Here is a 12,273-nt window from a genome sequence, read left to right as displayed (position 1 = left end):
ATTTTTTATTAACAGTAAATTTATACTCTTGGTATAAAAATGCACATTGATTTCAAATTTTTTGCACTTAAGGGGCGAATATTGAATTTTATTGTTCTAATCGATAGTCGATAAAATATTGTCACATCCCTAGCGCTCGTAACAGCACGGACGTAACTTACAGGTCGTGGTTTTCACTTGCATCTACAATTAGTATTACCTAGCTTTGAACACAACAGAATACTAAGGGAAACCTTATTCTCCAATTCTAATGCCTCCGAGACATCAGTGTAGTAGGTAATGAGCCTCGTGTCAGTCAAGAGATTAGGTTCAATAAAAAATGTTTGTTTTATCCATAAATATTTGTTTCCTCGACTTAATAACTAATAAACAAAAGTACAATTAAATTTTTTAAAAAGAAATGCGTTTGTGCAATATGTATGAAGTTTGAGCTAAGTTTCCTTTGCCGATAATAATTATAAAAAAAAATATATTTATGTATATGCAAAGAGTTTTAAAATATTATAGAGCGGATATTGAGATTGACATACAAAAATTTTGCGCACATGCGATGGTTACTAAATCTACCGTAATAGTAAAACACTAATGTAAAATACTTAAAATTTCTTTCATATCGTGATTTGCACGTTTTTAATACGCATTTTAGTATATTTTCTGTAAATATGTTATTTTTATATTAATATCTAGGGACGCTGTGGCATCTTGTCACACGGACATTTCAAATAGTACCATGATTTATTAGCAATTGGAAACTTTGAGCACAAATTTGGTCCTGCTGTCCGATCTGTAACTACACTACTAAATGTCTTTATGTAATAATATAATAATATCAACCCTGTATTATACATATACTTGCCCACTGCTGAGCACGGGCCTCCTCTACTACTGATAGGGATTAGACCTTAGTCCACCACGCTGGCCTAGTGCGGATTGGTAGACTTCACACACCTTCGAAATTCCTATAGAGAACTTCTCAGATATGCAGGTTTCCTCACGATGTTTTCCTTCACCGTTAAAGCGAAAGATAAATTCACAAAGAATAAACACATGATTTTAGAAAAGTCAGAGGTGTGTGCCCTTGGGATTTGAACCTGCGGACATTCGTCTCGGCGGTCCGTTCCACAACCAACAAGGCTATCGCCGCTTTTTTTTAAACATTTCAAATAGTACAACGATTTATTAGCAATTGGTAAACTTTGAGCACAAATTTGGTCCTGATATCCGATCTGTAACCATATTACTAAATGTCTTTGTGTATATAAAATTAATTTAAAAACGAGAATTGTAATAAATGAGTTTATTCACCGCCCTTCGTTTGTTCCAATCAATGACCGCTGTGACGAGGTGGCCATATTTATTTTTTCGGATGAGACAACTTTTAGTTATAAGTTTTAAATGTCGTTTTCCTACCAATATTTTTTTTAATCAGTTAATATTGTGGTTTTATTTTATTGTATACGGAAGAAGAGTTCTTGGGTCTCCTGGTAACTGATCTCTACAATATACTAGCTGCCAAATTAAATGCGTTATTAGTATTAAAATAAACAAACGAGAAGAAAAGGAATGGCGATATATGGTTCTCGCAAATTGTTTATTCCACAATAAAAACAAATCTATACTAATATATAAAGCTGAAAAGTTTGTTTCTTTGAACGCCCTAATTTCAGGAACTAGGTTAGGTTAATAAAATAAGTAAATTTCAGTAGGAAGCCGTATTACTCGTACTCCTGGGTGGTCTACTTTTTATCTCGGATAAACTTTTTAACGCGGGTGTAGCCGCAGGTAAAGTTAGTCATTGATATGATTAATAGATTGGTAAATAAATGCTTCTTATTTCATTCTAATCACGTCAGGTTTTGTGGTAGTGAAGTTGTGGTATGCTAAGACAAGGAGTTATAATTTATTACAAATACAAGTACAAAAATACAAGTTATTTATTCGCACAACACCATGATGCAGACAAATTACAAACAAAATAAGGAAATTATAAAAACAAAACAAATATGACACGAGGAATAGTACACATAAAAGAAATAACAATGAAAAATAATAAAAAAGAAAAAAAAACAAGAATTGCAAAGATATAAATGTATCGTTCCATGGTGTGAGTACCGAATGGGTCCCATTCATTAATTTCAAAAATAAAGTTAGGATTTTTTCACTCACACACGATTTAACCCCGAAAGTGTAGACAGAGGCGCAACTAATGTACCCACTTTCCGCTATATTCCGTCCATGATGTGATAGGGGTCCATCCTATCGCCATATTGGGAAATTCCAGGCTCCGGGCTGACACTGAGTAGAATAACTTAATATCACTTTGCCTGATCTACAACTCGTACCCGGGATCTCAACACTCCAGTCATACTGTAATACAACCACGCCACCGTGGCAATTAACAGATTTTTTTCGTTCGATTAAATATATCTTAATTACCCAGTATTAGTCAACCATGATACGGATAAATAGCGAAATGTTAGACACAATCTCTGCCTACCCCCAAGACAAGCCGCGAGTGTATTCTTACTGTCGAAAACTGCGCTAACTCGTTTACAAAAACAAAGTGTGTTAATAGCTCTGTAGAAACTAGGTGTAATCATTAAACAGCAATTACAAGGCGCCATATCATAACGTGTTAATGATACTTCTTGTTAGATATCATGAAATTTCCAAGTGTTTTTAGGGCTGATGGTTTTACGATGCAAAACTGATTTAAAGACAGAAGTTATAGACGCATCGGCAAGTCACACGATCACTTGTAATGTGGACAGACGGTTTCATAAAGGTCCTAGAAACGTGCAGACTCCAGGCCGCTTCTGACAGATTGTCAGCGCTCGACGTCGTTTAATGTTTGTGATTAGCTGAAAGCCCAATGCGTCAGTTACGTGCTTGTCTTGTGAAAATGAAGAATAAAATGTCCCGCCATGTTGTGTATTTGCCAGTTGTAAAGGGCATAACCCGACTGAGGCAGTAATTTAGATAAAATCTAATTACCATTAAAACTATTTGTAGACAGCATTCATGCATATTGGTATCTATATGTTATGTCGGGTTACCTTTAAGGAAATTTCACCCTTCGCCACTAGTGTTTACTGTTTATTTTTATAAGCTGTTGGCATGTCGCAGGACGAGTCGTTAATGATCAACCTTGTATCATCGAACGTGGCCGAGAATTTTGAGGTCGCGTCCATTTCCGCAAAAATATATATTTAAATAATATTTTTTTCCGGCTTCATCTAAATATATTACAACTAGCTTTTGCCCGCGGCTCCGCCCGCGTTATAAAGTTTTTCGGGCTAAAGTTTTCCGTTATAAAAGTCACGCTATATATTTTCCCGGGTGCCTATGTTCTTCCCAGGGTCTCAAACTGTCTCCATACCAAATTTTATCCTAATACGTTGGGTAGTTTTTGAGTTTAACACGTTCGGGCAGACCGATGCAGCGGGGGACTTTGTTTTATTATATATTTTTGTAGAACTTTTTAAGAGGAACAATCCCGTCATACATTATTGTTGCATAACTTTAACCGTTTACGCAGCGCACGCAACAGAAGCTCTCAAAACTAATAAATTGTCCCCGTTTTTGCATCATGTTTCATTACTGCTCCGCTCCTATTGGTCATAGCGTGACGATATATAACCTATAGCACTCCAGGAACAAAGGGCTATCCAACACAAAAATATTTTTTCAGTTCGAACCGGTAGTTCCTGAGATTAGCCATTACTGCTCTGCTCCTATTGGGTATAGCGTGATGATATATAGCCTATAGCACTTCACGAACAAAGGGCTATCCAATACAAAATGATTTTTTTTAGTTCGAACCGGTAGTTCCTGAGATTAGCCATTACTGCTCTGCTCCTATTGGGTACAGCGTGATGATATATAGCCTATAGCACTCCACGAACAAAAGGCTATCCAACGCAAAAAGAATTTTTCAGTTTGGACCGGTAGTTCCTGAGATTAGCCATTTCTGCTCCGCTCCTATTGGGTATAGCGTGATGATATATAGCCTATAGCACTTCACGAACAAAGGGCTATCCAATACAAAATGATTTTTTTTAGTTCGAACCGGTAGTTCCTGAGATTAGCCATTACTGCTCTGCTCCTATTGGGTATAGCGTGATGATATATAGCCTATAGCACTCCACGAACAAAAGGCTATCCAACGCAAAAAGAATTTTTCAGTTTGGACCGGTAGTTCCTGAGATTAGCCATTACTGCTCCGCTCCTATTGGGTATAGCGTGATGATATATAGCCTATAGCACTCCACGAACAAAGGGCTATCCAACGCAAAAAGAATTTTTCAGTTCGGACCGGTAGTTCCTGAGATAAGCATTACTGCTCCGCTCCTATCGGGTATAGCGTGATGATATATAGCCTATAGCACTCCACGAACATAGGGCTATCCAACGCAAAAAGAATTTTTCAGTTTGGACCGGTAGTTCCTGAGATTAGCGCGTTCAAACAAACAAACAAACAAACAAACAAACAAACAAACTCTTCAGCTTTATATAATAGTATAGATATAGTCAATCACCCCGAATTTGGAATAATTACATTTGTATCTAATTTTTGTTGAATACGCAGAAAAAAAATTATTTATTTTTATGGTGCAGTTCTTCAAAAGAAGCCCGTGTATAATAACTTTGTTGCCTATTTCTCTGTCCGTTTGTATCTTTTAACTCAGGAGCGTGTAAAAGTATCAAGTTAAAATTCATATAAATACTTAGTTCTACAGTCTCTTACAGCTGTAAAAACAAAATTGTAAGGCAACGCGATCAAATGTCATCACTGTGTATGTCGAATATTTTGCAATTTCACAAGGAATTCAAAACCTATAGGGTATTTCCCGTTGACCTAGAATCATTAAATTTGTCAAGAAGCAAAGTCTTACACCACATATAAAGAAAAAAATTTAACACCGTAAATATTAACTATGATAACAAAAAAAAAGCGGAATTACTATTACGATCTTATTGGGATTGGTGCGATAATATAAGATTGAAAATCTCGTCTTTGCAGTCAGTTTTTTTTATTACTGCCAAAGGCAGACGAGCTAACAGCCTATCTGATGGTATGTGATTACCGTCGCCCATGGACGTCGACAATGACAGGGGCACAACTAAGCCGCTGCCTACAGTGAAACAACTTATTTTAAACCTCGTTTGAAAAAGGACAAGTCATAACGCCAAGGCACCGAGGGAGGTAGGTCATTCCAGAGTGCACAAGGCTAATAATGTTAGCTATTGCGTCAACGATTTTTTTTTTATATTTAAGAAAGTTTTTATCTATAACCAGCCAGTGTCCGATCGTGTCGAAGCGATATAAACAATACGCGCTGTGAAATGCGGAAGACATTCGGCCTTGTATCAGCACTTTCAAACTTCCGCGAAAACTAGTTATGTACGCGACGATGTAGCGAATGCGAATGATATCTCTATAAACATAACGCCTTTATCCTACAGGGATAGACAATTGAGTAATTAGTGCACCAAATTTAGCCGAGATTTTATCCATCTTATAAATCTGGTTTAATTATCAGGCAAAAGAAATGTAACCTCAAAAGCCACGATCTAAAAATAGTTTTTATTTATGGGACCTGGGTATTGAACCGAGAGCCTCGTGGTTTACAAATGCTGATAGAACAATAAAATTATCTACATAAAGAAAGATGTCTGTATCATGGTGGGCAGTACCAGATTTATATTTTTTATGAGTGTAGGCCACTTTATTTCCGCCGCCCCATGTAGATAGTTTTATGTTTGTATGTAGGTTTCTAAAATACTTAATAATTTTCCATTTATTTGTATTTTGGAAGGCACTAAAGTTAAATAAACGAATGATTAATTAAATCAAGTGAGCGTTCTTTGAAATCTGCCACCCCAAAGAGGCTGCCACCCATAGGCTGCGGCTTATACGGCCTATTTACAAATCCAGAACTGATGGTGAGTGCTCTGAAGAATTATTCAATCTTATCCAATCTTTACCTTTCCTTTCCAGAACCACGCGTGCTGGCATGCGGCATCACAGATCGGTGGTATCTTCCATCTTGGCGCGAAGCAAAAGATTCGGTAGTTCATATCTGTGCTGCACCATTAGGCTGTGGAATGGTTTACCAGCATACGTGTTCCCTCCTTCCTATAACTTGGGGTCCTTCAAGCGGAGCGTAAAGAAGCAATTATGCAGGCCGGCATATGTCGACCGTCCGAGGATGCTTGTAATGTTGTTGTGCAGTGAAGGCGCATTGCTGAGCCATAATAAAATTAAAAATAAAGTTAAAGTCGCCGGATGCGGGCCGCTTTCAATAGTTCAATCTGGAAATCTTTGGAGGCCCATGTTCAGCAGGAGATATCCTGCGGCTGATGAAAAAAATATATAAACAAAATACACAACGCCTTTGTACGCAGTGGTGCGAACATCCACTTTTCGCCATGTCTTCTGTCCCAGAATATGATAAGAAAGAAGCCTATCGCCATATCTCACATTTTTTTTATCCATGCATGCCAATGTACCCCCGGCACCTGATGGTAAGTGGAGTAGGGTCCAATAGAATGTCGACAGACGAGAGACGATTACCCCTCAGCAGCCGACACACTTATGCCTGCCCGGATCCGAATATACGCAATTTCCACACTCCGCGCTGCTACTGAACAGAAAGAAAGGTTTAAAGTACTCCAGAAACGCGGAAGAGGCGTGTGTCCGCGCCCCGTTCGTGTCTTACGTCTTTTCTGTCTGTTTTGCGCATTAAACTTTTTATCAAAACTAACGTGATTCGCGAACGAATTAGCAGATAAGTGTTATTATGTGCATAAATGAAAGTAATTTTACCTGATTTGAATATTAAGGAAGATGATAATTGATCCACGTAGATACACACACTAACCTCTATAAAGTTATATTCTCACAAAGTAATTCGCGCCCAGACTTAATTAGTTACAATATACGGTTAGCATAAGTGTGTACTTGATGATGTCATTATCATCATGAGTCACATAAAGTCTAATGCTGAACACAGGCCTCTCCCAAAGACTTCCAGATGGACCCGTCGAAAGCGGCCTGCACTGACTAACCAAGAATACAGACTCTATTAGCGACACCGTCTCTCTCATAACTCGATAGTAGATATTCCCCTGCATTCATGTCATTTGGAAAAATACTGGTAAGCCTAATAAATAAACTGTTCAATTATACATAGGCTAAAGCCAGATAATAAATAAACTGTTTAATAATACCTAGACCTAGTCAGTTCATGACGTAACTTAACCGTCCAGGAATACCAATGAACCATCATCATCAGCCACAAAAGTTCAATGAACATTTACTCTTTAGATTTCCAGAGGGACTTGTCAAAAGCTTACATTCTTCCCTGAACATAGGGCTCGTCTTTAGATTTTCATAAGGACCTGTATAAAGCGGCCTGCATCCAGCATTTAATGTTTTAGGTGACCTTGATTTGACTAATTTAACATCAAAATAAAAATTGTTTTCGGATTTTATAGTGGTTTTTAATATTTTTATTTGTTTCCATTTCAACGACTGCTGTCTTCATGGTCACGGCGGACTGAGGTGTTGGTCGTCCAAAAAGTCAGTTGCACTATCTACCTACATTATACAGTTATATATTTTTTAAGTTTATCTATTGAAGGTCTGATTTACGCATAATGAGCTGACTGTCTTGAAGTATAACAGCTTTGGGTTCAGTCAATACCTCAAGTCCCGTGAAAATAAAGGCTGTAAAGTCTTCAAAACTTAGAAAATTCAAATATTAAACACCGCTATAAAATCCAAATCTTATTATATCGATGTCTAATTTTCATGTAAATATAATAAGTCAGTATTATTAGTTAATATTTCGATCGATCTGAAGATAACTATTGGAATCGTTTATTCATCTTTACTAGGAAACTGTAAGCCACATAAAACACACTTTAATTATGATTTTTATTAATAATTACTAGACAATTTACAGTACTGACCGAATTACCTTATTACTATATACTTTGGCGAAAATAAATTATAATTGCTTGTAGATTAAAGATGTATTAAATAATTGCAGCAAGTCGCAAAGCTGGATGCTCAAGTTGGCAACATGATGTTGGCGTAAAAGGACGCGTCTCGTTTTATATCCAACGCTACTTATAGTTACAAAATATAAATTAAAAAAAATGTGACGTTCTTCAACTTCAGTGTTGAGCGTCATGTTGCGCGACAATATTATTGTTACCTAGTTGAGAGCTTTAACAAATCATAAAATGTAGTGTAACGGCCCACGCACACTTTCGACTAGAAATTGAAAATAAATATCAAATAGATTTAAGTAAATATTATTATCCATCATAGTAGGGTCAAATCAAAACCTATTTTGAAATACAAAAGAAACATTAATTACACAGTTTATTGACACTCTAGAAATATCTCCATTGGACCTAAGTCGCGTGATGTAGAAACAAATCTAGGAAGCAATGTAAAAAAAAAAAAACAAATAAACGGTGCCTTTTTAGGTGTAAGTATAAAAAGTTACGTCACCAGCAGCTTCTTAAAAAATGGCGCCAAAAATATTGAATCAGTGTTTATAATGAGCAGCGATTACTAATATTGTCGATGGATTCGACAATACAAATTATTTATGAGAAAAACTAAACGCGGTACCTTAATTACGCACTTAAATTAAATATGTTACAACTATTTTATAGTCTTAATTATTTATTCCTAATAGTGACAAAACCATAGACTCGCAATAAATTTGGATAATTTTGCAAAGCAGTTATCAAATTATTGATTAAAACTGCAAAATATAACTTAAACAAAACCATAATGTCACTTTATAACTTCGTGCACTATTGACTTTTAATCGGCATGTATTTTTTTTTAATTAAGTATCTCCGCAAACTCAGCGTCGGATTTTTTCGCAATCGAAAGTGCGCGCAACCCACTAAAAGTCGATAGTGCGCGCTTCATTCATTCTGCACTATCAATGTCTTTGCACTCAGGCGTCGTCGTCGCGGTCGTGCGAGTGCCGCTGTAGGACCGCCAGTCGTTGCTGCGTCACCTCCAGGTGATGCTTCCGCCACTTAATTCGCCGGTTCTGGAACCACACCTTCACCTGGGAATGGTATGGTATGGTCATTATACCTTATTGCCACGTGATGGATTTTAGATTTCTTAACGCATGTTATTAAACATTTAAAATTAACTATTTTTCGAATTTTATCGTGGTTTTAATATTTTTCTTTATCTCCCGACGTTTCGAAGACTTTGCAGCCCTCATGGTCACGGGGAGGACTGCATGTTATTGAAGTATTGATTATTATGACTAGCGATTGTCAGTGGAAAGATTACCAAAGTATTGTAGAATTTATGTAACTGACAACATGCTTTTGTATGTAAATTATGCGGTGAAGTATCGCCGGTGTCGGTTACTTCAGAATTAGCGAAGAATTAGAGAATGAGCGTCTGACATGCACACGCAAGGGAGAATTGGTGGATGGACCATGTTATTTATAGCTTGACGGTGCCAAGATCTTGAATGAATATATTACATTTAATTTTTGGTCGCCGGCAAAGGCGACCAGATTAAACTGCGTCAAACCGGCTTTTTGCGCGGGCGCATATGTTCTCAAATAAAATGACGCGAATTGTCAAAAATGGCAGACACGTAACTAGACTGCAGCTATTATTATCTTTATTCGCACCAGTAGATGGTTTTGGTGTAAGTAGTAACCACTGTGGAGTAGTGAGAGCTCACCTGCGCCTCTGTGAGCTGCAGCGCGTGCGCCAGGTACAGCCGCTCGGGGCCCACCATGTACTGTTGCCGCTCGAACTCCGCCTCCAGCCGCTCCAGCTGCTCCGGCGTGAAGATCGTTCGTATCCGTTTACTCCTGCCGGAACTACAAAAGGTTAATGTAGAGACGAGCAAGTTTGCATAATGATAAACATGGGCAACCATAAACAACTGTAAACTCGTGCTGATCTTTGGATTCCTAAGCATTGTGTTATCAGTTTATCAGTTATCAGTTACCACTGCGTTATGCGGATATAGAAGTAAGACGAATTCGATATTCATCATCATTATTAGCCACATGAAATTCATTGCTGAACATAGGCCTCCCCCTATGATTTCCAAATGGATTTGTCGAAAGCGGCCTGCATGCTACATATTCCTACGACCTTGATCAAGTCGTCTGTTCACCTTGCAGGTGGATATCCAATTCGATATTAATATAAGTTATTTCTGAGTTGACAAACTAACGGTGCACTGAACTTGGATGGGAATGATCTAGTTTCGCAGATCAACGGTGGTGGACACAGATTAGAAAAAAACAACTATTTAATACTCTTTAATGTTAACTCTCAAATGGGGGCGCTATATTAAAATACTTGTATCTTAAGTACGGGCTTTTAATAGTTGACCCTACGTTCTACGACACGTGCCGAAATGTACAACGATCAGAGCTCGGGAGGGCGCAGGAGCAAATTGTTACCGTCAGGCGTCACGTGGCGACTTAAACTGCTTATATACTTGTTTTACCGTTAAGAGGTGGTTAAGAATTGCTTAAATAGCTGTCAAAAACAACACCGGTTTCCTAGTTTAAACCTTATTAAGAGGCAAGATGGCGGGATTTGAATTACAGCTGATCGAGTAAACAATAAACAAAAACAAAAAAAATTACAATACATTCACAAACTTATGAGGTAGGGGAAAAAGAATAATAAACGTAGGTACTTAGATACAGCCAGTATGAATGGTATATGTCCCACCGCAACAGTGGGCAAAGCGTTCATACTCGTACAACCCGACACCTACCGGCTTGCCTTTTATTAACTTTTGTCTTAGTTTTTGTTTTCTATTAAATTGGTCGCGATATGTTAACTAAGGCAACGTTATTTGTCCGGGTTACCTTGGCAAAAATTTCACTCTTCGCCATTGGCCAATAGGATCTTCATCAGTGTATGCCAAACATAGTAAGTAAGTATGTCCACACCAAATGCACGCCCATGCACGGTGGTACATTTGCCGCGACCCTAGGCACACAGCTCGTGTGTATCTCATGGTTGCTAAGTTCACAGTGAGGTTTATAAAGGTTCGTGAACATTTCTCCTCACTTTCCCTTCCAACCATCGGAATAACTCCTACTCCTTCCTCTTCTTTTCCTTCCCTCTATCCCCTCCCTTCTTCCTTCCGGGCCCTAAGACCGTGTAGCTGCAGGCTGTCAGCGAACCTTCAGCTGGCGCCTCCAGTGATAGCGGTAGGACCCACCAACTCATCATGGGACTGCCGTGGTTGCTAAGCCGGGGGATCGCTTGTACACCATTAGCAGGGTAACCCCGGTAATAACCACGGCAGTTCCCCAAAAATAAAACACAGTAAGTACTTATTTTCACTTACCTATTTGAACACGATAAGGAGTGGCTTCGGGAGGTTTTCAGTTGTCCCAGCGGTGGCCTTATGTCCGGCCGTGGACTGTCTAGAATAAAAACAATCATTAAATGCCATAATTTTAAACTTTGTTTAAAACAAATAAAGTCTGAACCATGTTTAGACTTTGGAGTTAAAATACCACCAGGATTTTTACTTTAAAGATTAAAAAAACTAGTTCAAAATTAAAGTAAAATAATTTAACTTAAAGTAATATAAGGATCTCAAAATAAAACTGATACATAGTAGTTTACACCTAAACAAGTTTACATAAGAATAAGGGCAATAATAATTTTTTTTTTTATTTGATTTACTTCTTAAGGAGAAGGCAAAAGCTCTCTGCCATACCGCCTGGGGAATAATAATAAAAAATGTGTTTCTTTTTTTTTTAATATACCATAAATAATTATGATATAAATTTGTTACATAATACTATATACATTGAATGGTCTTGTAGTAAAATCAGAGCAGAAAGTAATTGAAATAGATTTAGCGTTTTGACAATTAACTCAAAACTAAAACAGTATTTTGTGCTTATAACAAAGCTTAACTTATTTACAAAAAGACAACAATTTTAATCAAATTAGGTAATAAATAAGAAAAAGAGCAAGAACATAAAAATATTATATCCTAAGCAAAATGCAAGCACAAGTGCATCGCCATTGCAGTGGTCCGCTGGACAGCCGGTTCAGTTTCGCGCCCTATTTCTTTCTTCTTTTTTTTTGTACGACTGACCTCGTCACCTTGCTCATTATAAATATAAATTAAATAAAAGTATACGAAAAATGGAAAGAACAAGATTAGATATCTAAATTTTATAGCTTCATATTTTGGTCCCCAAAACACATGCTAGTTT

At 37.4% G+C, this 12,273-nt stretch overlaps 1 non-coding gene across 1 annotated transcript; it reads right to left on the bottom strand.

The window, feature by feature from the left end:
* Positions 1-7,727: 7,727 nt before the first annotated feature.
* On the bottom strand, positions 7,728-11,467 carry LOC115450179. The gene is made up of 3 exons (XR_005113048.1): positions 11,388-11,467; positions 9,747-9,888; positions 7,728-9,104 (listed from the first exon to the last, which is right to left on the bottom strand). It is a non-coding gene; the product is annotated as an uncharacterized LOC115450179 (transcript).
* Between the last annotated feature and the right edge of the window lie 806 nt (positions 11,468-12,273).

Source organism: Manduca sexta, chromosome 26 (genome assembly GCF_014839805.1).
Source record: "Manduca sexta isolate Smith_Timp_Sample1 chromosome 26, JHU_Msex_v1.0, whole genome shotgun sequence".
NCBI classification, from domain to species: Eukaryota; Metazoa; Arthropoda; class Insecta; order Lepidoptera; family Sphingidae; genus Manduca; species Manduca sexta.
This window is presented reverse-complemented; position numbering and strand designations above follow the sequence as displayed.